The sequence below is a fragment of the Rana temporaria genome, chromosome 6 (assembly GCF_905171775.1).
Source record: "Rana temporaria chromosome 6, aRanTem1.1, whole genome shotgun sequence".
Lineage (NCBI taxonomy): Eukaryota > Metazoa > Chordata > Amphibia > Anura > Ranidae > Rana > Rana temporaria.
In genome coordinates, this window is record NC_053494.1 from 16,816,287 (window position 1) to 16,842,762 (window position 26,476).

The 26,476-nt window shown below is 46.9% G+C and overlaps 1 protein-coding gene across 2 annotated transcripts in view; it reads right to left on the reverse strand.

The window, feature by feature from the left end:
• The window catches only part of RAI1 (retinoic acid induced 1), a 253,274-nt gene that overhangs the window by 32,443 nt on the left and 194,355 nt on the right, over nucleotides 1-26,476 (reverse strand). The window contains exon 1 of one of the 2 annotated variants that reach the window (XM_040356344.1): nucleotides 14,215-14,654. The exons of the other annotated variant lie outside the window; for it this stretch is intronic. The gene's annotated coding sequence lies outside the window, so the exon portion shown is untranslated. Of the gene's footprint in view, nucleotides 1-14,214; nucleotides 14,655-26,476 lie in introns of those variants that run through there. 2 annotated transcript variants of the gene reach the window in all.

Below are 26,476 nucleotides of genomic sequence, written 5' to 3' on the forward strand. Positions count from 1 at the left end.
TATATACTCGAGTATAAGCCAAGTTTTTCAGCACACTTTTTTTAGTGCTGAAAAGGCCCCCCTCGGCTTATACTCTAATCACCTTTTTGCGCCTGATCTCCCAGACTTTGGGGTCCAGGGGACCTACGGCCGGCTGGTACCGGGTCCCCAAACATGTAGCCCCACTCTTCCTCTACAAGTGTGTAAAGTTTGTTGTCCAGGGAACCTACGGCAAGGGAGCACCGATTTTTCAAACTGGGCAACCCTTCCATGTTAAACTGTAATTTCTCCGGTGACTTTGGGGACCCGGTACCGGCCAGTTGTAGGTCCTCTGGACCCGGAACTTGGCAGACATGTAGCCCCATTTCTACTCTACAAGTTGTTGTCTGGGGGACCTACGGCCCGGGTCACCGAATTTTCAAAGCGGGGCACCCCTTCCATAGACTCCCATGTTAAACGTCAGTCTAGTCATGGACACAGTAAGGCATGGGCACAGTGAGGCATGGACACAGTGAGGCATGCACATGGACACAGTGAGGCATGCACATGGACACAGTGAGTCATGCACATGGACACAGTGAGGCATGCAGATGGACACCCTAGGCTTATACTCGAGTCAATACGTTTTCCCATTTTTTTGTGGTAAAATTAGGTGCCTCGGCTTATATTTGGGTCGCCTTATACTCGAGTATATACAGTATTTGACCTCCTAGACCTGACATCAAAAGTATTTTATTGTCTGTGTCTGAACGAATAAAGATCACTGGGAGTGGTAGTGGGTCTGTATTATAAAGGTCACATGAAACACAGGAAAGGTATCAGTTCATACATGTAATAGAATTTCTTTCCTTATCCAGACTTACTCAGATTTTCTTAAAGTGCATTTCTAAGCTTTTGGTTAACTTTGCCCATACGTATACTTCAATTCTCCCACATGCACGAGACTGGTAAAGACATCGGGACCCTGTGTTATTGATTTTTCCAGACTGATATTCCGGAGGACCATTTAGACCCAAGCAAGGTTTTATGGAACCCTTGGGTTTCTCCTTGGGATGCTAGGAGTTCCTTGAGCAATGAGTAATGGTGGATTGATCTCCCATCTACATTGAACATTTTCGCAAGGGAGCAATTTTACAATAACCACCAATGTAATGGGTCACTTCCACATTGACCTCGAATATTAGAGGATACCATAGCTTTTACGGTCTGCCTTTCTCCTCTGCATCTATTGTTCGTTTCGAGAAAAGAACTGCCATTTTTTCATAGAGGGTTGGTAACAGAACTACCTGCCCTGGGTGTCAAATATATTAGGTACTCCCCCGGACTATGCAGGCACCATCAAATGGAAGGTCAAGCAGCCACAATTTAAGAAGGCCCAAGCAACATCTGGAGGAACCCTAGTTGAGAATGGCTGGTAATATGTATGCATAACTAGATGTATACGTAGATTCTAATACACTGTATTGACTGTATATATGGTCAACCCATTGGCCGATAAACATATAACGTATACTTCTAAACATACACTATACTTCTACATTTAGAAAAACATTTTTCTGCATTATTCTTGTGATTATTTCTCAAAAAATAATCCTGTTTAATCTGGAAATTCTTTCAAGTAGCAGGTCTGGGTGAAATTTTGAAGGGTCTTCCAACTAAATGATGGCATCATTGAATGTTCTGACGAATGATCTTTCGGAGTTTCCTACAACGGTTCAATCACACGTCTGCACGTGTATGGCCAGATTAAAGGATAGCCGCGAAAGATAAACGCGGGATGAAAATCGAAGCTGCTCAGCAGGCAGGCCACGTCTGACTTCAAATGAATAAGCACCATGTCCGAGTAGCCTACACCACTAAAACACTGGCAGGTATGGAATGGTGGAGTGTCAAAAATGAAAGTAGAAAGAGCATGCTGGGACTGGATTCCTACATACACGAGCAGAGCCTGCACCGCAGTCACTTATCAGGTCTGGAGTCGGCACCGGTCCCTCTGTGTGACTTCTAAAGGGGCTTGTCACATCCGCACCTGTGCCCCTCATTAGTTGAGGTTACCTAGTACTCCTTTAGAGCTTGCCATGACAGAAACGACCCCTCTCCTTCCTCCTCTTCCTCCAGTACTCACGCAGCTGGCTCCCTCCCAGTGATTTGTGCAGAGTTGGGGAAGGGGGGGAGGGGGGAGAGAGAGAGATCAGCAGCATCATTACATGATCTATGACTGAAGCTTCACAGAAGGTGCTTTGGTGGAGCCAGACGCTGCATACAAATGAGTAGTAGGCAAGAAGAGCCCTTCCTCCCGCAAAATTTCCTATATCACCAGCTGGGAGGGAGAATCACGCAGGCGGGAACTTAATTAGCGCTTAACCCCTCATCTGCCAAGCAGCGAATGGTCAATATGAAATGTTTTACAAGATAAAGTTCCTCGGCCACTAGAAAAAAAAAAGAAGGACACGTGACCGCTACATAACAAAGGCGCAAAATGAGGAACACTATGGAATATTCAAATAACATTATTGGCACGCTGGCCAACTCACACATTTGTGAGAGGCTTGTCACCAATTGCTGGCGTCTTTTACAAAAGGCAGATCCCAATTTTAATACTTTCCACGTCACTGAGCCGGGGGCTTGCCGAAAAAGGTCCCCCGGCGGATAATGCCCCCCGGTACTGCGCAGGCCTCCGAAAATTGCCGAACATGTAGCTCTAGACGGCGCCTGCGCACACTTCTGACATCCAGGCTCATTCCTTACCATCCCCGTGGGCATGGAGGATGTTAAAAAAAAAGAGCCAGGAGGCCCAGCGAGCGAAGCGATGACATGAGGCCGATTGGCCACTTAAAGCGAGGTCCACGCAGGCGCCGCATGTTCGGCTTTTTCGGAGGCATGCGCCGCGCCTGCGCAGTACGAGGGGGGTGGGGACATAATCCGCCAGGGAGACACTCATCGGCAGAACACCGGTGTATGTATGAGGCAATGGCGTCAGAACTGCATACTTGTTCCAGGTCAACGAATCAAACAGGACGAAGGACACTGCTTTAGTCTGGCATTTGTTTTGTTGAACTATCACAAAACGAATTGGATTGATTTTTCTAATGGAAGAGTGCAAAATCTGGTCCAACTCTACATAGAAACCAATCAGCTTCCAGGTTTTGTTGCCAAAGCTTAAAAGCGGTAGTAAACTTTGCCTGATCATTTTCACCTACAGGTAAGCCTATAATAAGGAAATGACTAAGCGCTCATATTTGCACGAAACTTGTCTACCTCTTTGTCCCCTGCTCCATCAGTCAACCACTTGTCATATAAAGCTTCAATAAAAGGATTTTTGGAAGTGCAGCCGTCCGGAATTATTTCTTCACAAGCCTTTATTAAGGCTTTCCTGTAGGTAAAATGAATATCTCCTAAACGTGCACTGTTTAGGAGATATTCACCCTGGATGCAGCCATTTACGTCACCAGCGCATGCGCTCTGAAGGTCCGGCATACCTTGCCGGACCTTCAGAGCTTTGCGTCGGAACCGAGGGCTCCCAAGTGCATGAATGTGAGTGACGTCATTGCAGCTCCGGCCAATCACATAGCCAGAGCGCACAAACCCGGAAGAAAGGCCCGGGGGAAGATGTGCTTCTAACTGAACAAGCTGAAGTTAGAAGCTGATTGGCTACCATGTACAGCTGCATCAGATTTAAAATGATCCAGTTTTATTAAATCAACCCCTTGAAGTCAATGCACACAAGACTCACATATAATTGGATACAACTAACAAATTTGTGACAGACCCAAAGGAAGCAAATAAGAGAAGTTCACTGTTGGGTTAATGTACACTTGGCTCCTTGGTGCTGGTTCCTGGTCCTTAAAGGGGTTCCGAATTCATTGGTGTCAGTGAGAGGAATAGTGCCCCATCACTGGTGTCAGTGGCAGGGACAGTGCCCCATCACTGGTGTCAGTGGCAGGGACAGTGCCCCATCACTGGTGCCAGTGGCAGGGACAGTGCCCCATCACTGGTGCCAGTGGCAGGGACAGTGCCCCATCACTGGTGCCAGTGGCAGGGACAGTGCCCCATCACTGGTGCCAGTGGCAGGGACAGTGCCCCATCACTGGTGCCAGTGGCAGGGACAGTGCCCCATCACTGGTGCCAGTGGCAGGGACAGTGCCCCATCACTGGTGTCAGTGGCAGGGACAGTGACCCATCACTGGTGTCAGTGGGAGGGACAGTGACCCATCACTGGTGTCAGTGGCAGGGATAGTGACCCTTCACTGGTGCCAATGGCAGGAACAGTGCCCCTTCACTGGTGCCAGTGGGAGGGACAGTGACCCATCACTGGTGTCAGTGGGAGGGACAGTGACCCATCACTGGTGTCAGTGGGAGGGACAGTGACCCATCACTGGTGTCAGTGGGAGGGACAGTGACCCATGACTGGTGTCAGTGGGAGGGACAGTGACCCATGACTGGTGTCAGTGGGAGGGACAGTGACCCATTACTGGTGTCAGTGGGAGGAGTAGTGCCCCATCACGGGTGTCAGTGGGAGGGGTAGTGCCCCATCACGGGTGTCAGTGAGAGGAATGGTGCCCTGTCTTTGATGTTAGTGAAAGGAATACTGTTCCAAGGGTCTAATAAAGGCAAGCAAGGGGCCATATTCGGCTCATGGGCTGCAGTTTGGAGACCCCTGATTTAGATTGTAAGCTGAACAAGTAGGGCCCTCCTATTCCTTCTATATCAAATTGTGTTATAATTGTACTGGCCCCCTTTATAATGTAAATCCTGTATAATAATACATATAATAATAATCTGACCACATAGATCACCAATCTCCAATATGGCTGAAGCTATAAGTGTGCATATATATGAATTGGGTAAAATTCAAATGCAAGCATATCCAGTCTTGGATTTATTTAGGTATTTAAACAAGAACACTGGAAACAAGATTACATTTTTTGCAATAAATATGTAAAGTTGATAGGATATGTACACCTGTCTGCTTTTTGATGCATGGTAGCTCATACAACATCCCGCGTCTGTGTATTGCAAACAAGCTAGTTAATAAACAGCCAGCTCAGCTCTCCCATCAAACACAGCAGTTTAATCCAACATAGTGTTACTTGTTAAAATGCAGTACATGCGATGTTCACCAGTCAAATCAAAGTGTAAAGAGACCATGATCTTCTACGCCTTGTGCACACTATGAAAGCTGGTACCTAACTGAGGAAACATAAGGAAGAAGGAAGGGTCCATCTAAGAACTAAAGCGACTAACCCCAACATGCAGGTAAACTAGAATATGCCATTTTAGAAATACAGTAATAACAAGTTGTAGTTATACTGAATTATCACTAAAATATGTGTTCGTTCAAATCCATTGCAAAGGTGATGGATACAAGCCAAGTGTTCCAGAACACTGGCCAAAACCATAGGCTGCAGAATGCGAAGAAGAAAAGAAGCCCTTCCCTTTACCAAAACCCTGCACTACATATTGCACATCACTTCATGGCAGCTGAATGCAGGTTCCAAAAATCACATAAGCTGCATTCCCAAATCATTGCCCTGGCAACTTTACTAATTCAACATTCCCCCAACCCGGCTCTTACTGGACTCTTTCACTAAGCCCCATACTGAACAAAACGTGGCAGAGGGTGGAGCCTGGCGGTGTTGGGTTTAGCTGCGCAAGTACATTTACAAGGGCAATCAGTATGCCTGCAGGTTCTTGTGAGCAGAGATGAGCTTGAGTGCTACTGTGAACCCACCTGAGCGACCCTGCCAGGAAGCGGTCACTGTACTGGGCCAAACATAAGTAGCCGAGGCATGCCCTGCAGATGCATGTATATATGCCTATAGTGAACATGAAGCTGCCTGCCAGGGAATGCCCTGCCTGAAGATGACTGGCCTGTAGCGGTGACACCTTCCTAGTGGGCTGGCCAACATAGGTTCGAATCCTACTCCAAACACGCCCAAACTCACAACGACTTGTGAGCTGTGGAGTGTATACCCAATTGAAAAAGTGCTTTGCAACATGCAGTGCAGAGATTGGTGACCGTGAACACCTTAAAGGGGTTGTAAAGGTTTCGGTATTATTTTTCTTTAAAAACAATCATATCATACTTACCTCCACTGTGCAGTACGTTTTGCACAGAGTGGCCCAGATCGCCTTCTTCTGGGGTCCCACGGCGGCTCTCGCAGCTCCTCCCCGCAAGAGCTAACCCCCTCTGGGAAGCTCTCTCCCGAAGGGGGCTACCTTGCGGGCGCGCTCCCATGTCATACAATCGGCTTCCATAAACACCAATTGTATGACTCTGCCCCGCCCCCTGGCGGCCACATCATTGTATTTGATTGACAGCAGCGGGAGCCAATGGCTGCGCTATCAATCATCCAATGAAGAGCCGAGAAGACCTGGGGGAAAGCAACGCAGGATCGCGCCAACGGAGATTCGGGGCTCAGGTAAGTCAAATGGGGGCTCTGGGGGGGGGGGGGGGGTGACATACATGGTCGAATTTCGAAATAATTTCATTTTGAAAATCAGAAAATTTGTGCGTTTTGTGATAAGATGGTGCCACCATTGATTTCTAAATTCGGCCAATCAAGCCTTCAATTTCACCTCCTGTTGCTACAAAAAATGATTTTCGTGGCTATGAATCTTCTTTTCTTTCTGGGAATTTTCTTTTCTTGCACATGCGCATGTCTTTTTCTCCCATCATTGATTAGCAAGCTGTTCGTTTTTCCAAAAATTTCCAACATGTCCGATTACTCAAATTCGATGGCAGCTCGAAAATCGACTGTTGCTGCAGCCCAGTGATGGTGCGAAATACGAACGAAAATTCTTGGATAAGATTTTCGAAGAAGAACATTCTTTCGAAATTCGATGTATGGCCTGCTTTAGGCTCTTCGGCAGCTGGTTATTTTCCCAAAACTGGAGAGTGGAAAATTTGGTGCAACTCTGCATAGAAACCAATCAGCTTCCAGGTTTTATTACCAAAGCTTAAAGCGGAGGTTCACCCAAAAAACAAGTATCTAACATTACATTCAGTATACCTCAAACATGTACGGTATGCCGTTTTTTTTTTTTGGGGGTGTACATACGGTATTATCGGTATTTTCCTCCCAGCTTCCGGGTACTCACTCCTGTGCAGTGCCACAATGTCATCTGGGACTTCGCCCATATGATTGACGTGCCTGAGAAAAACTCCCCCCAGCGGATAAGGCGCGTGACGACTTTCTGAAAGTAGCCGAACTGCGAGTCGGCTCTATACGGCGCCTGCGCACCGACTAGGAGCCGTGTAGAGCTGACTGCACAGGCGCCGTATAGAGGCGACTCGCAGTTTGACTACTTTCGGAAAGTCGTGACGCGCCTTATCCGCCGGGGGGAGTTTTTCTCAGGCACGTCAATCATATGGGCGAAGTCCCAGATAACATTGCGGCGCTGCACAGGAGCGCCCACTCCCGCGGGAGTACCCGGAAGCCAGGAGGAAAATACAGATAATACCGTATGTACACCCCCCCCCCAAAAAAAAATTAAAACGGCATACTGTACATGTTTGAGGTATACTAAATGTAATGTTAGATACTTGTTTTTTGGGTGAACCTCCGCTTTAATTAAATAAGCTGACGTTAGAAGCCGATTGGCTACCATGCACAGCTGCACCAGATTCTGAGTGCTCCAGTTTTAGTAAATTAACCCCACAGCGTGGGCCCATGTTTTTACAGCTGGTGGGTTACATAGGTATATTGGCTACCAGGATCTTGGGGTTTCCCCCAATTACTGTTCCCTCTTCCCTTCTATTTACCTGCTTTGTAAAAAGGACTTGCTTCCTTATTTGTGTGCATTCAATGGGAGATCTGGCTAGTCTTGATCTGAAAGACGGGCGAGGAGCAGAACTGAGAAGAAAAGGCGATCAATTAATATCCAAGCTCTATAAAAATCCATCCAACCACAGGAGAAAAAAAAAAAAAAAAAAAAATCCGAGAAGCTTTCGCTGTTTGAAAAGGAAGCAAGTCTTTTTCACAATCACGGTGTGAGGCTTTAGCTGACTGAATGGAGCTGCAGATTAGCTATTGTGCGGAGAATAAGCCGGTTACAAGCCAATCCTTCGGCACCACGGTAGAGGGAACGGAGGGGTTAATAACACACAATGTACCTGCAATATATTCAGCAATCAGAAAGCAAAAAAAAAAAAAAAATCACAAGAAGGCTTCCACATTGTAAAAGGTTCAGTGGGAGCAGAGGTGAGGACTGAGTAGTTCCAGCGGAGATAATGATGGACAAAGCGGCGGTTACAATTATTGGGGTATTTATGGAGCCTGGCCGTTTGAAACATTAGATTTTCCAAGCATGCATGTTTTTCTGCAGAAATATTTCTTTTTATTACTTTCTGCGTTCAAGGATTATGGGCCTATTCACACCTATATGCAACATGCGTTGTGTAAAGGCAGCTTATTTATTACGAATGGGCTGTAAGCACGCATTGATGAAAATAAATGTACAAGACCCTACCAGAGTCAGTGTGCAAGTTATGTGCGTTTTAGTATGCATGCATAGCACTCAACTGTATAGTGCACTGGGATGCTATTCACAACAAATGGCACTTCAACACGGTACATAGAGCAGGTGCACGGGAGTTGAAGATGGGGATTGGGGGGGGGGGGGAGGGGTTTGGGTGTCAGACTGCTAGAGACCTGTGTTGCTGAGTGTGTGTGAGAACAGCGGTCTGACTCTATAAGGTGCTGCCTGAACAGAGTATTTAACCCAATGCTGCACCACTTGGGAACAAATAAAAACCTTAAGGAGCTGTGTATTTGTTACCAATAATCTTCTGTTTTATGCTCCCAATCACTGATGTCTCCTGTAGTAGGCCCTCAGTCTCTGACCTTCTTCTGTGGTAGGTCCTCAGTCTCTGACCTTCTTCTGTCGTAGGTCCTCAGTCTCTGACCTTCTTCTGTGGTAGGTCCTCAGTCTCTGACCTTCTTCTGTCGTAGGTCCTCAGTCTCTGACCTTCTTCTGTGGTAGGTCCTCAGTCTCTGACCTTCTTCTGTCGTAGGTCCTCAGTCTCTGACCTTCTTCTGTGGTAGGTCCTCAGTCTCTGACCTTCTTCTCTAATAGGCCCTCAGTCTCTGATGTCCCCTGTAGTATGTCCTCAGGCCTTGACCATCTCCTGTGGTTGGTTAATTAGTCTATGAAAATCTATTATAATATGTCCCCAGTCTCGGATATCTCTGTCTCCTATAGAATATCTCCTGGAGTAGGCCCTCAGTCTATGACCTTCTTCTCTAGTAGGTCCTCAGTCTCGGACCTTCTTCTCTAGTAGGTCCTCAGTCTCGGACCTTCTTCTCTAGTAGGTCCTCAGTCTCGGACCTTCTTCTCTAGTAGGTCCTCAGTCTCGGACCTTCTTCTCTAGTAGGTCCTCAGTCTCGGACCTTCTTCTCTAGTAGGTCCTCAGTCTCGGACCTTCTTCTCTAGTAGGTCCTCAGTCTCGGACCTTCTTCTCTAGTAGGTCCTCAGTCTCGGACCTTCTTCTCTAGTAGGTCCTCAGTCTCGGACCTTCTTCTCTAGTAGGTCCTCAGTCTCGGACCTTCTTCTCTAGTAGGTCCTCAGTCTCGGACCTTCTTCTCTAGTAGGTCCTCAGTCTCGGACCTTCTTCTCTAGTAGGTCCTCAGTCTCGGACCTTCTTCTCTAGTAGGTCCTCAGTCTCGTACCTTCTTCTCTAGTAGGTCCTCAGTCTCGTACCTTCTTCTCTAGTAGGTCCTCAGTCTCGGACCTTCTTCTCTAGTAGGTCCTCAGTCTCGGACCTTCTTCTCTAGTAGGTCCTCAGTCTCGGACCTTCTTCTCTAGTAGGTCCTCAGTCTCGGACCTTCTTCTCTAGTAGGTCCTCAGTCTCGGACCTTCTTCTCTAGTAGGTCCTCAGTCTCGGACCTTCTTCTCTAGTAGGTCCTCAGTCTCGGACCTTCTTCTGTAACAGGTACTCAGTCTTTAAATATCTCTTATAGTATGTCCTCAGTCTTTGATGTCTATGTCTCCTACAGAATAACCTTAGCCTCTGATCATCTTCTGTAGTATGTCCCAGCCTCTGACCATCTCCTGTAGTATATTCTCAGTCTTTGACCATCTCTTGTAGTATTCCCACAGCCTCTGACCATCTTGTGTAATACATATTCAGTCTCTGACCATCTTGTGTAATACATATTCAGTCTCTGACCATCTTTAGTCCTTTTCCTTTAGTATGTTCACAATCTCTAGCATTCTCATGTAGCATTATGCACTGTGAATAATATACAAGGTCCTCGGGCGATATCAGTGGGTGCACTTAGGCCCCATATGTCTAATGAGTTGACCAACACTGCTTTACATCCTTCAAATGCTACCTTCTAGCAGTTAATACAAAGGCAAAGAACTGGATTTTTCCCTAACAGTGTGCGTTACTTTCTATAAAAAAAAATGCGTAAAAATTGAAGAAAAAAAGAAAAAGAAAAAACGTATTTGCCTAACCATTTGTTTCCTTTTTCACAACCTCAGGAGAAGGAATCTGGAATCCTGGAATCTGATTGATTGCTATGCTTACACATCCCTGTTGCAATACTCCAGTCTACACACATAAGCCTAATGAGCATAAGGAAGCATATTGGAATTATGAGAAATGAGGGCTACGCCGCAATCAGGGGGGTCTTGTCTTTGTAACGCATGCTTTTTCTCTGGCGGTGAAATGGTGGTTGTAGAAGACAGACGGGCTCTGCCTGAGTGGAGCTGACACGCTATTACCCATGTAGCATCCTTTGCCCCCCCAGGGTCTGTAACTTCCACACCTGCTGCTGGGAGAACAATCAGAGCAGAGAATGAGCGGGAGCGCAGACAAGCCGCTGTGCCTGGGGTTACCTTCTGGTGCGCGAACAGGAGATGAGAAGCAGGGAATTAGCGCGCCATGTCTGCTGCCCACCTTCGAGGGGGTGGCAGGAAAAATCAACCGAGGAGGCAAATGACCATAGATGACCCATAAACCACCGCGTGTGGCACTCTCTGCTCCAGAACACAGGGCTCGTTTTTAAAAACCAGAGCAAAAGAATTGTCGCAATGCCACCCAGAGCATCTACTTTTGAGTGGGGAAAGGTTGGAATCTCTGGCCTTTTTCTGCTCTGTGTTCCCGTTGGAAATATTTCCCCTCCCTTCCTGTCTTCTGTGATAATTCACCAGGACAGGAAGTTGGGAATGTTTACTGAAGTCCCATATCAGTAGAAACACCAATGTTTGAGAGTGGGCAGGTCCTCTTTTTCAAGGTGACAAGTACAGGCGGTCTCGGAGATGGTCTCTGCTTGTAACCTTGGAAAAAAAAGGGGGGGGGGGTCTGCATACCCTGGAAGTGTTGTTTTTGCTAATATGGGACTTCATCTTTTAGGTCAAGTTGGAGTGCTGGCTGTGTTCTATGTTTGGAAATTTGAATAATCACCATTTAGCTAAGTGCTCCCCCCGCCTCAGGATGTTGGTGCAGTGTGGTACGATGTATGGCAAGGACGCAAGGAGGGACATAAAGCGCAGTAAAGGACAGCTTCTGAGACTGCTCAGTTGATGATTTTTCCTTGCTTCCTGTCTGGGTGACAAACTGTCACCCGGACAGGAAGTAAGGAGCGATACAGATTGCAGTAGGGGGAAACTAAAAAACTTTGAAGATATTGCCTTACTTCCTGTTAAAGCGGTGGTTCACCCTTAAAAACAAGTTTCTACCATTAAATCCAGCATACTAGCGTGAGCTACAGTATGCCTTTATTTTTTTGCGCCGTACTCACAGTTAAATCCCGTAGTTAAATTTCAGACTCCCCGCGGGGAATGGGCGTTCCTATGCAGAGGGGAACATGATTGACGGCCGGCTATGGCGCGTCACGCTTCCCGAAAATACCTGGAGTAGGACTCGGCTCTTCACAGCGCTATACGGCGCCTGCGCACAGACTAGGAGCTGACTGCGCAGGCGTCGTGAAGAGCCAAGTCCTATTTCGGCTATTTTCGGGAAGCGTGATGCGCCATAGCCGGCCGGCAATCATGTTCCCCTCTGCCTAGGAAAGCCTACTCCTCGCGGGGAGTCTGAAACTTAACTACGGGATTAAACTGTGAGTATGGCGCAAAAAAATAAAATAAAGGCATACTGTAGCTCGCGCTAGTATGCTCGATGACATAGTAGAAAAAAATAAATAAATTTAGGGTGAACCCCTGCTTTAAGAAGACAAAAGGGTCACCCGGACAGGAAGTGAGGAGCAACACAGATTGCAGTAAGGGAAGACTATAATACGGGTGAGGATTTTCCCTTACTCCCTGTCTATATGATGAATTGTCATGTGGACAGGAAGTGAGAAGCAACAAAGATTGCAGTAGGGGAAGACTAGAAAATGTGTGAAGATTTTCCCTTACTTCCTGCCTAGATGATGAATTGTCATGTGGACAGGAAGTGAGGAGCAACACAGATTGTAGTAGGGGAAGACTAGAATACAGGTGAGGATTTTTCCTTACTCCCTTGTCTATATGATGAATTGTCATGTGGACAGGAAGTGAGAAGCAACAAAGATTGCAGTAGGGGAAGACTAGAAAACGTGTGAAGATTTTCCCTTACTTCCTGTCTAGATGATGAATTGTCATGTGGACAGGAAGTGATGAGCGACACAAATTGCAGTAGGGGAAGCTCAGAAACCATGAGAAGGCTTTTCCTCACTTCCTGTCTAGGTGACATCGCTTCACCAGAACAGGAAATGAGAAGTGACACAAATTGCAGTAGGGGAATCTCAGAAACCATGAGAAGGCTTTTCCTCACTTCCTGTCTAGGTGACATCGCTTCACCAGAACAGGAAATGAGAAGTGACACAGATTGCTGTATCTTGTGAAGATTTTTCCTTACTTCCTGTATAGATGAAAATGTTTTAGCAGGACAGGAAGTGAGGAGCCACACAGTAGGGGAAAGCCAAGAAACCACAAGAAGACTTTTACTCATATCCTCTCTTGGTGATGTTTCACCAGGACAGGAAGTGGGGAATGGACACAGATTGCAGTAGAAGAATCATATAAACCATGTGAAGATTTTCTTTCACTTCCTGTCTAGGTGCCAATGTTTCACCAGGACAGGAAGTGAGGAGTGACACAGACTGCAGTAGAGAAAGCCTAGAAATCATGTGAAGATAACAGTAATAAAACTTGAAAGAGGTCAACCAGTGCGTTATCTACAGAATGCAGAGCATTACACACAGAATGCAGAGTTCACAAAGGCGTTATACACAGAATACAGAGCTCACCAAGGCGTTACACACAGAATACAGAACTCACCAGTGCGTTATCTACAGAATGCAGAGCTCAAAGTGCGTTACACACACACACAAAACAGGGCTCCCTAGTGAGTTACACACACACACAAAACAGGGCTCGCTAGTGAGTTACACACAGAATTTAGGACTCACCAGTGCGTTACACACAGAATGCAGGGGGTTCACCAGTGCGTTACCTACAGAATGCAGAGCTCACCAGTGCGTTACACACAGAATACAGGGCTCACCAGTGCGCTACACACAGAATGCAGAGCTCACCAGTGAGATATACACAGAATTCAGGGCTCACCAGTACTTTACACACAGAATGCAGAGCTCACCAGTACATAACACAGAATGCAGGGGGCTCACCAGTGCGTAACACAGAATGCAGGGGGCTCACCAGTGCATAACACAGAATGCAGGGGGCTCACCAGTTCATTACATACAGAATGCAGGGGGCTCACCAGTGCATAACACAGAATGCAGGGGGCTCACCAGTGCATTACATACAGAATGCAGGGGGCTCACCAGTGCATTACATACAGAATGCAGGGGGCTCACCAGTGCGTAACACAGAATGCAGGGGGCTCACCAGTGCATAACACAGAATGCAGGGGGCTCACCAGTGCATAACACAGAATGCAGGGGCTCACCAGTGCATAACACAGAATGCAGGGGGCTCACCAGTGCTTAAAACAGAATGCAGGGGGCTCACCAGTGCATAACACAGAATGCAGGGGGCTCACCAGTGCGTAACACACAGAAAACAGGGCTCACCAGTGCGTTACACAGAATGCAGAGTGTGTTTAGGGGCGCATACTGTACATGTAATGGTCAGCAGCACCCAACAGCAGTAATAATACATGATCTTTCCTCGTTTGCTGAATCCAAACAGGGGAAACTATACAGAGCACAGCCAGGCTATAGTACAGTAATAAACTGAAATGACTGCAGAGCAAACTTCTAAGCTGCATGCACAGTTTACCTCAATCCATCTCTGTACACTGGGGAAGTCCACAGGAATGTGAGCCTCTCTCCTCGCTCTCCAGATCTTGTGTATACAAGCTGCTGCCAGACTGTGCACAGCGCCCGCCCCCTTCCCTCCTCTCTTCTGTGAGAGAGCTGTGCAGGTTCTGTGCCTCACAGAATATCACTCCGCCGCTCTGAGAAACTGTGTGCCCTGAACTAGAAGAAGAGTATCGGCTTCTGCGGCTGTATCCCTGCACAGCAAGTCCTAGCTCAGTCACATTGCTTGGCAAGTTTGCATTGATCCAGGTTGGATTGATGCAGACTTGCACAGCCTTGTGTGTGATCCGGTCAGATGCATTTATATGGGGGTGCTTGGAAGTCCTTCAGCGCCCACCTAGTGCTGCCCCTACCTGCCGGGGACAAATCCGGGGACTGATTGGCTCCGGGGACATCTGGTCACCCTACTAAAATGGCATTTTAGTTTTAGTCATCATAATTTAGTCGACTAAAATCTCCAGTACATTACAGTCAAATCAAATAATTTTAGGTCAACTAAAATCTAATGGGTTTAGTTAAATTGTAATGCATTATATAAGCATTTCTGTAGAATTTCCAAACTCATATACTCCTGGAGTAAAAAAAATCTAATATGTTATTATTTATGGTCTAAAGTTGGGTTGTCCCGATACCACTTTTTTAGGACCGAGTACAAGTACCGATACTTTTTTTCCCATGTACTCGCCGATACCGATTACCGATACTTTTTTTTAAATGTGTCCATGTGTCCCCAAATGCAGAAATGTGTCCCCAAATGCAGCCATTTGTCCCCAAATGCAGCAATGTGTCCCCAAATGCAGCCATGTCCCCACAAATACAGCAATGTCCCCACAAATACAGCAATGTCCCCACAAATACAGCAATGTCCCCACAAATGCAGCCATGTCCCCAAAGAAAAAAGCCAATATGGTGGTCTGAGGAGGCCTGTAATGCTGCACAGTGCTCTGGTTGGTGGTCTGAGGAGGCCTGTAATGTTACACAGTGCTCTGGACGGTGGTCTAAGGAGGCCTGTAATGCTGCACAGTGCTCTGGACGGTGGTCTAAGGAGGCCTGTAATGCTGCACAGTGATCTGGACGGTGGTCTGAGGAGGTCTGTAATGCTGCAAAGTGCTCTGGATGGTGGTCTGAGGAGGCCTGTAATGTTACACAGTGCTCTGGACGGTGGTCTAAGGAGGCCTGTAATGCTGCACAGTGCTCTGGACGGTGGTCTAAGGAAGCCTGTAATGCTGCACAGTGATCTGGACGGTGGTCTGAGAAGGCCTGTAATGCTGCACAGTGCTCTGGACGGTGGTCCGAGGAGGGCTGTAATGCTGCATAGTGCTCTGGACAGTGGTCTGAGGAGGCCTGTAATGTTACACAGTGCTCTAGACAGTGGTCTTAGGCCTGTAATGCTGCACAGAGCTGGATTGTGGACTGATGGCCTGTAATGCACAGTGCTCTGGATGCCACTGCTAGTGGTCAGGGGAGGCCTGTAATGCACATTTGCACGCACAGTGCTCAGTCTGGACAGACGGGGGTCTAAGGGCTCAGGCCTGCTGTGCTGTAATTGTAATACTCAACTGTAAACACTCACAGTCTGCTCTGCACGCCTGGCGGCGCGGTCATCTCGTGAGTCGGGAGTGGGACAAACTCAGTCTCATCGGAAATTGGGACTCGGGAGGCTTCAGCCTGGTTGTCCTGTAATGCACAGTTCTGCTCTCTTACTCTCAGGTCTCTGGCAGTCATCTCGTCATGGTGCGCTTGCTTGCTGGGAGCGGATTGCAAAAGCAGCCAGAGCTCTGTGAAAACCGGAAGTTAGTTTATGAGGGTAAACATCCCTGACTCACACATTTTTTGTCACGGTTTTGATTTTCGCCATAGTTTTCGCGAGTGGGCAAAAATGTGCTGCACTTTTCGTTTCGTGTTCATTGCTGTAAAAATGCCGCTGACAAAATCTTTGACAAAAAAAGGTATTCGTTGACGAAATCAACACTGGTTCAGATCACACACACAGCTAAAAGGGTCAGCAACTCACCCTTCTTTCTTTGTACATCTCCACTAAATAGATTAGGAAACCAATACTGACTGGTTGCTATTGGCAATAGGACTATTATGGTGACGAGGCCATACATTACTTAATTTATTTTATTAACCAACACTGAAGCCAAAACAAGTGCATTGAGGTGACTTGAATTTACCTCAGATTTTACCTCAGATTAGTCATTTATTGAAATTCTATCAAGCACTTAGACTAGTTGGAGCCAAATTTACCTCAAATATTGTTCCTATATAGATTACTGCACTACTTATTTATTGTGGTTGTGGCAGACCACATTGGAGGCAGCCATTTTGTCTGCTGTATGAATATGAAAAGATACTAAAAGCTTCACCCAACATCAAAAGATACTAAAAGCTTCACCCAATAAGAACAAGCAAGGTGCAGTAACCTACAGCAACCTATGTTGGTACATAGAGATTGAATAAAATATATTTTTTTCTGACTGGTTGCCATCGGTTACTGCGCTTTCCTACCTCACTCTTTTTCCTTACTTATGGGGTAATAAATCAAGCCGTGTCATTGCCATTTTCCTGGTTATAAATAATTGGGCTTCACCTTATCGCCGAGCTCTGGCCTAAAAAATGTATGCGTGCGCAAAGGCGCTTTGGCGGATAATTGTAAGTCTGCGGACAGACATTTTAACAAGCGGCTACCGGAGCCTGAATGTGGCGTGACATTTAGAGGACGCCGCATATTAAAATGCCACCTGCTCAGGATTCAGGAACAGACCTTGGATCGCGCAGCTTCCACTGACGTGTGGTAGAAAGAAAGCCGCGCACGCTAACACTCCCAGGATATACAACGCCAGGCGCATATGAAATACAGATGACTTATAAGTAACAAATTTGCTTCCGATGCATTGTGTGTCGGTGTCTGCGGCTAATCCGACGCATAGACACACTGTGCATGAGAATTATAGCGTAGATTCACTACTTTTTTTTTAGCCATTGCCGCAAAGTTTCCCAGTCTAAGCAATGTCTGAAGTGATTTTCAGATTTCCATATTCTCATGATTGAATTTCAACTACAGATTTATAGACTTCTCCTGTATATAGATGTTAGTACGCCTGTTGAGATCGCAGGGTAAGTCACCTTTATCTGTCTAAGGCTCCATTCACACCTGAACGCGGCGTATTGTACCGCGATTTGCCGCGACAAATTGCGGCGTTTTGTCCCGCGATTTACCGCGGTTTTCGCTGGAGGGGTGATTTACACATTGTCGGCTATGGCCGAACGCCGAAGCCACCTGAAAAAAAAGGGTCAGGGACTTGTTTTGAGCTTCAGGCGTACGGCGCTTTGGCGTGGAGATGTCAACCATCTCCACAGCCGACAATGTTAAATCACCCCTCCAGCGTATTTCAGGCTGCAATAGCTTCGGGCGTAAAAACGCCTAGGTGTGAATGGAGCCTTATTCTTACATAGCTCATAGCAACCAATCTTATCTTGCACCAGTCTATCTTCAGCAGAGTGAATTCTGATTGGTTGCTATGGGTGACTGAACTTAAAGTGTTCAGTCGCCAGGGTAAGTCATCTTTACCAAAAAACGTCATCCTGTCCTACCTCGTTGCGAAGGTTCCCAGCTGTTACTGTTCACCTCCACCATCTGGTGGGAGTGTCTTAGCAACGTCCTAGCAACAAAGCAGAATGGGAATATACCATCTCTGGGAGTTTTTCAGTCAGGCTTTGGGAAGTACGTAAGGGCCTACACCTACAGCAAAAGCATTATTCAACTTTGGTCAATGCTGCACAGTTTGTTTTGTATCTACAGACACCCTTACCTGAATAGGCAGTTTTTGTTAAAGGCAAATTATACCTTTAAAACTGACCTCTAGGTCGATAGGAAACAAATAATGCATATCTATCATTATCAATACATCCTTAAAAGAGGAATGTTCACATAATTTGTAATACAAACAGCTTTGCCATTCTGAAGATTCCCTCCAACCACATTATTTTATATATACTGTGATTCTGTATTTGCCAAAGATAGAAATCTCCCTCCACTGAATCTGGCTGCAACCATTTTAACTGTGGGCAGCTGAAACTGCTGCCTGTTCACTTCCTGGATTTACACAGACACACAGAGGCACACCTCCAGCTCTGTAGCTCTCAGTGGCCCTCCTTCTGGCAAACTCTCACGAGAGTGAGAGAGAGAGCGCTGTGCATGATGTCATAAGCCTAGGCTTTTTACCTGTTCTGTATATGGCCTGGTATCAACCTCCTGCAGCCCTTGTACAGCAGAGCTCAGGTCAGCGATAGACACAACACATGTGCAGACCAGTGGTGTCAAAGGTAGACATGGTGTCATGTACAATAATAATTATGTACAGAGCAGCGATGTGAGAGATGGACACTACACATTAGCAGAGCAGTGGTGTCAGAAATAGACAACGCATGAGCAGACCAGTGAGGTCGGAGATAGACACAACACATGCGCAGAGCTATGGTGTCAGAGGTAAACAAAATGCATGTGCAGATCAGTGGTGTCAGAGATGGACACAATTCATGAGCAGAGCAGGGATATCAAAGATAGACGCAACACAAAATGCATGCGGAGAGCAGCGGTGTCGGAGATAGACACAACACATGTGCAGAGAAGTAGTGTTGGTGGTAGTAATGGGCACATGCGCAGAGCCGGGGTGCTAGAGGTAGGAATGGCACATGGGCAGAGCAGTAGTGTCAGAGGCAAGAACGGCGCATGCGCAGAGCAAGGGTGCCAGGGGTAGGAACAGCACGTGCACAGAGCAGTGGTGTCAGAGGTAGGAACAGCGCAAAGCAGCAGTGTCAGAGGTAGGAACGGCACATGCACAGAGCATTGGTATCAGAGGTAGGAATGGCACATGCACAGAGCATTGGTGTCAGATGTAGGAATGGCACATGCACAGAGCATTGGTGTCAGAAGTAGGAATGGCACATGCACAGAGCATTGGTATCAGAGGTAAAAATGGCACATGCACAGAGCATTGGTGTCAAGTGTAGGAATGGCACATGCACAGAGCATTGGTGTCAGATGTAGGAATGGCACATGCACAGAGCATTGGTGTCAGATGTAGGAATGACACATGCACAGAGAATTGGTGTCAGATGTAGGAATGGCGCAGAGCAGCAGTGTCAAAGGTAGAAACGGCATGTGCACAGAGCAGTAGTGTCAGAGGTAGGAACGGCACGTGCACAGAGCAGTAGTGTCAGAGGTAGGAACGGCACGTGCACAGAGCCATGGTGTCAGAGGTAGGAACGGCACGTGCACAGAGTAGCATCATTGGAAAGCAGCGGTGCAGCTTCTGAGCGCTGACAACGCTGGGGGGGGGGGGGGGGGGGGGGTATCAGCCACAGTGGCTGAAAATTATTGTCAGGCCAGCAATAAAAATAATACTATAATCGGGACAATGCAGAATCACTGTGTAATATCTTTGCAACTAATTAAGGGATATCATAAAAAATGAGTATAGAAGAGTTCATCTTTTACCAGAACGTAAGAATTGTTTTCATTTTTGCCGGGAAAGACACGTTAAAGCGGCCCTTCACCTTCACAGGTTTTTTAGCTGCAAGAGCTTGCCGTGTACCTGGAACCAAAACACTTTATGGATGTCATTTAATAACACGGAGCAAAGATCAATAGCGTGCAGTAACCCGTAGCAAATAATTATCTCGGCAGTAAAGATTAATATTAATAAATGCTAATTAAGCCGGGTGCAATGCGTTGCTCCTCACAGCTCCCCCTTGCAGAAACGTCTACATAGGCACCATGACCCTTTATAAAATCAGACAAAGGGCAGTAAAACCGTAGCATCCGATTGGCAGCCTAAATTATGACTGGCTGCTATGAGTCGCGTCATTGGTCTTTGCTCTGCATTATTAAAGTTGAGGTTGCTGGGGCCAGTTGTGGCCCCATGTGTCTTGTTACCAGTACTGAGGGGCCATCATAGGTACTGGTGGTAACCAGTTAAATATTATGGCAAGGGCAGGGTGTGTAGGGCAGAGGAAGGCAACCGTGGCACTCCAGCTGTGATGAACCTGCAAACCCCATGAGGAATTGTAAGACCGAGACAGCCACAGGCATGTTTCTAGACTCTAGAGGCATGATGGGATTTGTAGTTTCACCACAGTTGGAGTGCTGAGGTTGCCTACCTTGGGTGTAGGGGATTAGGGCAGTTTAATATGGACCTTGCAGTAATTTTACTAGTCTGCATGAATACATTCATGACATGTCACAATAGAAAGAGGCACTATAGTTTTTTTTAAAAAGCACCTCCCTCCACTAAGTGACTTTGCCTACGAAGAGATGTTGTCATCATTCTGCTGCAGGCAGACATTCCTAAGTCTCCTCTCCCCCAGCGATCAGACTGCAACACTTTAATCTTCTAGCAAGTCACAAAGGGGTTGATTTACTAGCAGCTCTGCATAGTAGCCAATCAGCTTCCAGCTTGCTTAACCACTTGCTAACCGCGCTAAGGCCAAATGACTACAGCGCGGCCCTCCAGTTCTGGGATGCTGTCATACGACAGCTTCCCGTAATCATGCCCACCGCAGGGCGCTGGTAGGGCGCTATGTGATCGCAGTGTCGGGAGGACACTGCTGATCACAGATTGTGGTAGAGAGAAAATCAGTGGCTCTTTACCACGTGATCAGCTGTGTCCAATCACAGAGGTAAACAGGAGACGATTATCGTCACTCCTTTCCTCACAGAGAGGAGAAGAGAGGCGGTACTGGGCATGTACACTGATAAGCAGGGCATGAATTATTGTCCTGATTATCAGTGCAGTCCCAACAGTGCCCACCAATGTTGCCAATCTGTGCCCACCAGCGCCTCGCCAATCAATGCCCATCAGTGCCTCCTCATCAGTGTCACCTATCAGTGACCATCAATGCAGCATCATCAGCGCCCATTAGTGCAAGAGAAAAATTACCTGTTTGAATTTTTTTATAACAAACTATGAAAAAGTTGTAGTTTTTTCCCCCCCATATTTTAGGTCTTTATTTGTTTATTTAGCAAAAAAATAAAAAACCCAGTGGTGATGACATACCACCAAAAGAAAGCTCTATTTGTGTGGAAAAAATAAAAACAATAAAAATGTAATATGGGTGTTGCATGACCGTGCAACTGTCATTCAAAGTGTGACAGAGCTGAAAACTGTCCTGGGCAGGGAGGGGGTAAAAGTGCCCGGTAGGCAAGTGGTTAATTAAGGAGGTTGTAAACCCTTATGTTTATTTCACCTTAATGCATCCTATGCATTAAGGCCCCTTTCACATTGGACCTGTAGCCGCGGTGGCGGTATATCGCCGCTAAAAATAGCGGCGCTATACCGCCGGGATTGCCGCGGGAATCGGCCGCTAGCGGTGCGGTATTAACCCCCGCTAGCTGCCGATAAAGGGTTAATACCGCCTGCAATGCGCCTATATAGAGGCGCATTGCGGGCAGTATTGCCGCGGTTTCCCATTGTTTTCAATGGGAAGGAGCGGTGAAGGAGCGGGATACACGCCGATCCTCTCACCGCTCCAAAGATGCTGCTGACAGGAGATTTTTTTGTCTCCCGCCAGCGCATCGCCTCAGTGTGAAAGCCCTTCGGCTTTCACATTGAGGTAGCTGGGCAGGAGTTTTTCAGGCGGGATAGCAGCGCTATTTTTAGCGCTGTACCGCCTGAAAAACTCCTCAATGTGAAAGGGGCCTAAGGTGAAAAAACACCTGGCAGTCACCGTCCCCCTTCCCCCCCTGTTACCACTTACCTGAGCCCCCATTTTCGGGTTGGCGCGTCCCCGCCGTCCCTCTCTCCACGGGTTCCCAGCTCTTGATTGGATAGATTGATAGCAGCGCAGCCATTGGCTTCCACTGCTGTCAATCAAATCCAATGAGGCGGGCATCGTGCCTATGGACGCAAATGCTGGACTCGGGAGCGCGGCCGCAAGGTAACCCCCTCGGGAGAGCGCTTTTCCAAGGGGGGTTATCTAATGCGGGGGAGGAGCCACGAGAGCTGCAGAGGGACCCCAGATGAGGAGGTTCGGGGCCACTCAGTGCAAAACGAACTGCACAGTGGAGGTAAGTATGGTATGCATGTTATTTAAAAAAAAAAAAAAAAAAAAAAAAAAAAACGATCCTTTACAACCACTTTAAAGCGGAATAAACCCACCCACATCAAAACTATATTCATATTATTCTGAAAGGCAAATTAATTACCGTTTAATCACTTTCGTTTCAGACTCCGGCGGGGAAATAGGCGTTCCTTTGAAGAGGGGAACATGATTGACGTCCGGCTATGGCGCGTCACGCGTTCCGAAAATAGCCAAAATAGGACTCGGATATATACGGCGCCTGCGCAGTCAGCTCCTAGTCTGTGCGCAGGCGCCGTATAGCGCTGCGAAGAGCCGAGTCCTACTCCGGCTATTTTCGGAACGCGTGACGCGCCATAGCCGGACGTCAATCATGTTCCCCTCTTCATAGGAACACCTACTCCCCGCGGGAGTCTGAAACGAAACTGAAGGATTAAACGGTAACAGCGCAAAAAAAAAAAAAAAACACATACAATAGCTGACGCAAGTATGCTGGGTGGGATGGTACATAGATGTTTTTTAGGGTGAACCTCCGCTTTAATCATCCAAAGATTATTTCAGCATATTCGCCAGCGCCATCTTCACTGTGGTCTTCCGTGTTTGAATTGCTCTGTATTTCCGCCCACAGAACGTCCTTGTCTTTATAATCCCACGCATGCGCACTAGTAAAGGTATCCAAGCCTCTTTGTTTCCGGTTACTATGGAAACGAATAGAAACTAATAACAGCGTGGTTCAGAAAGGAGTGACCATACCTCCTGAAGCACGCTGTGCGGTGCAGGAATTCTGATGAAGCATCGCGGGATGTCGGGGGCCGACGTCTAAAACGGGAAATGACGCAGCCCCGACACGGACACTGAATCTTTCCGGCAGGGTCTCGGCTTGCCAGAATGAAGGAGGATACGACGCATGCGCGGTATACATAATGAGAAAATATCGATAAGGCAGGTACAGTAAAAATTACTCATGGCAATTCATTCTTAATAAAAAAAAAACACGAAATGATACGCAAAGACAACATTTTGGGTTTACTACCGCTTTAAGCTTCGATGAACCTGGAAGCCGATTGGATTTTTTGCAGAGTTGCACCAGATTTTGCGCTCTCCAGTCTTAGTAAATCAACCTCACAAGGTGACAAGCTGATCACATATCTGTGTCATCTCTGAGCCAGCATCTCAGTCTAGGAATTCGATTCTGACCCTGATGCCTGAATAAAGGTGGTGCTGTCAGGGCTGCCATCAGGGGGGTAGAGGCTGTACACCTGTAAGGGGCCTAGAGGTCCCCAGGGGCCCGGATGGCAACCCCCCTTTTTTTGTAAGGGGCCTGGAGGTCCCCGGATGGCAACCCCCCTTTTTTATACACTTTTTTCATTTTTTTTTTAATATTATTTTATTTATTTCTTGTTTTTATTAAAGGTCCCCAGGGCCCCAGATAGGAACCCCCCCCCCTTTTTTTTTTATAAAATTATTTATATATATATTTTTTCTTTCTTTTTATTAAAGGGCCCAGAGGTCCCCAGTGGCCCGGATGGCTACCCCCCCTTTTTTTATATATATATATATTTTTTTTAGCAAGGGGGCTCAGAGGTCCCCAGGGCAACCCCTCCAATTCGCGGCAACCCCCCTTTTTTTGTAAGGGGCCAGAGGTCCCCGGATGGCAACCCCCCTTTTTTTATACATTTTTTTATTTATTTTTTATTTTTATTAAAGGGCCCAGAGGTCCCCAGGGCCCCGGATAGCTACCCCACCTTTTTTTTATAAAATTATTTATATATATTTTTTTTCTTTCTTTTTATTAAAGGGCCCGGATGGCTACCCCCCCTTTTTTATATATATATATATATATATATATATATATATATATATATATATATATATTTTAGCAAGGGGGGCAACCCCCCCAATTCGTGGCACCCCAGCTTCTGAATTCGTGGCAGCCCCCCGCTTTTCAATTTGAGGCGGCAGCACCCCCCCCCCCGGGTACTCTGCTCCAGGGGGCCCATGCCTAAAGCTGTGTAAGGGGCCCCATAATTCCTAAAGGCGGCCCTGGGTGCCGTCCTGGAGAGAAGAGCATACGATGGCATGGTCAGGGGAAGCACTGTGTCTTCTACTGACACAATACTTGGCATGCATGTGCCAACATCAAAACAATATCCGATACTCGTTCTACTTTACATTTTAGAATTCTTCATCTCATTAATCTATAGGGTTTTTTTTTTTCCATTGCTGTGAAGTCGTCACATGGGGTGTGGGGCATCTTCTAGTCTGTCTTTCGCACTGTCTGCTATCACATGCAGGCCCAGGGGACAATAACAGCGTCTCATCAAGAGATTTCAGTCTCAGACAGCGCCAAGATTGGCTCTCCCTGGGGCCTATTTTATATCGTTCAGAAACAGATGGTCCCTTTAAGAATCAAGATGAAAGTGGTGAAATGTTAGAGCGGTGGAGGGGAAGAGAGAACGGCGTGCAGGACGATCGTAGGATCCCGAGCATTTCCCACATTTGGGATGAAGCTCAGCGAGTTCTTCGTCGTTTGACCTCCTGAGGACACACCTGCAGCCTATCCCATTCCTTCATCTCTGTAGGCCACATTCACATTATACAGCGTGTCCCCGGTGTGTGCATTCAGAATAGGGACCGCCGCTTGCTTGTATTACTTCAGATATCCCTAACTTAGCGGACGCTTTAGAGCAGTGGCCATCAACGTCATCAACCCCGTCTTCAAGAGGAAGTAAACCCAGAAAAAAAAAAGAAAATACAACCTGCAAGACAAAAGCATAATGAGCTAGTATGCATAGCATACTAACTCATTATGAATTACTTACCTGAGATCGCAGGGGGTTGGGGGCTGCTGAACAAAGAATGGCTATTTATCGGAAATGCATAGAATACATCAAGATAAAAAAACCTTCTGTCTTTACAACAACTTTAAGGCATAACTAGCTCTGAAAGTAGAAATCTAGAAAAAAAATTATGGTAAGCAGATATTCAAGCGGACAACTATTGTACAATTTGTTGAAAAATTTGTTTTGGTAACACAGTGCAGAGCTGGAAGCAGAAAGTGCAGGGTCTGGAGGAGGACCAGAAAAGGCCCAGAGTCAACTGCCAGAGTCTGCTGAATGCTGAGACCAGGGGAGACGAAGACGAGAGGGTACTGCAGCTGCACAGAGAGACGCAGGATTTGCAGGAGGAGGAGGAGGAGGAGTTCTGTCCTCCTCTCTGCTGAAAAACTGCTAACTGCTGAGACAGGGGTGTGGGACAGAGATGAGCCTCTCCGCGGCTTGACAGAGAAGTACAGAACCTGGTGGAGGAGTCTGGTGTCCTCTCTGCTGTGACGGGGGTGGGGGGTGGTCAGAGATGAGCCTCTCCGCGGCTTCACAGAGAAGTACAGAACCTGGTGGAGGAGTTCTGTCCTCCTCTCTGCTGCTGACACAGGTGGGCAGAGATGAGCTGCTCCGCCGCTGCACAGATAAGCGCAGAACCTGGTGGAGAACTTCTGTCCTCCTCCTGGCTGCTGACTGCGGAGACGGGGGTGGGGGGTAGTCGAAGATGAGCCTCTCCGCGGTTGGGCATGGAAGCGCAGAACCTGGTGGAGAACTTCTGTCCTCCTCTCTGCTGCCAACTGCTGAGACAGGGGTTTCAGTGGCAGAGATGAGCCTCTCCGCCGCTGCACAGAGAAGCGCAGAACCTGGTGGAGGAATTTTGTCCTCCTCCTGGCTGCTGACTGCGGAGACGGGGGGTTGGTCAGAGACGAGCCTCTCCGCGGTCACAGGTGCCTGGGTGCAGAAATATTTCTGGCTCCCCCACATGGGCGTGGTCATTTTATAAGAAAATAATAAAAAGCAGGTGGTGGCGCCAACCTAAAGTGTAGAATATAGACTGATGTCAATTAATAATTAATATTGTATAAGTGATATAATAAAAACCAGAAACCAAAAAATGTTACGTGGTGATCCAAAAACCAAAAAACAAATAACAAATAAAATCAAATCAAAGTTGCGTGGTGATCCAAAAACCAAAAAACAAATAAAATCAAATCAAAAAAAGTGTTCCAGTGCTAAAATCTCATTCCTTCTCTGCTTCATGCAAAAGTTTGAGTGAATCAATAAAAATATATATAGTGCAATGTGCTTTCAACAAAC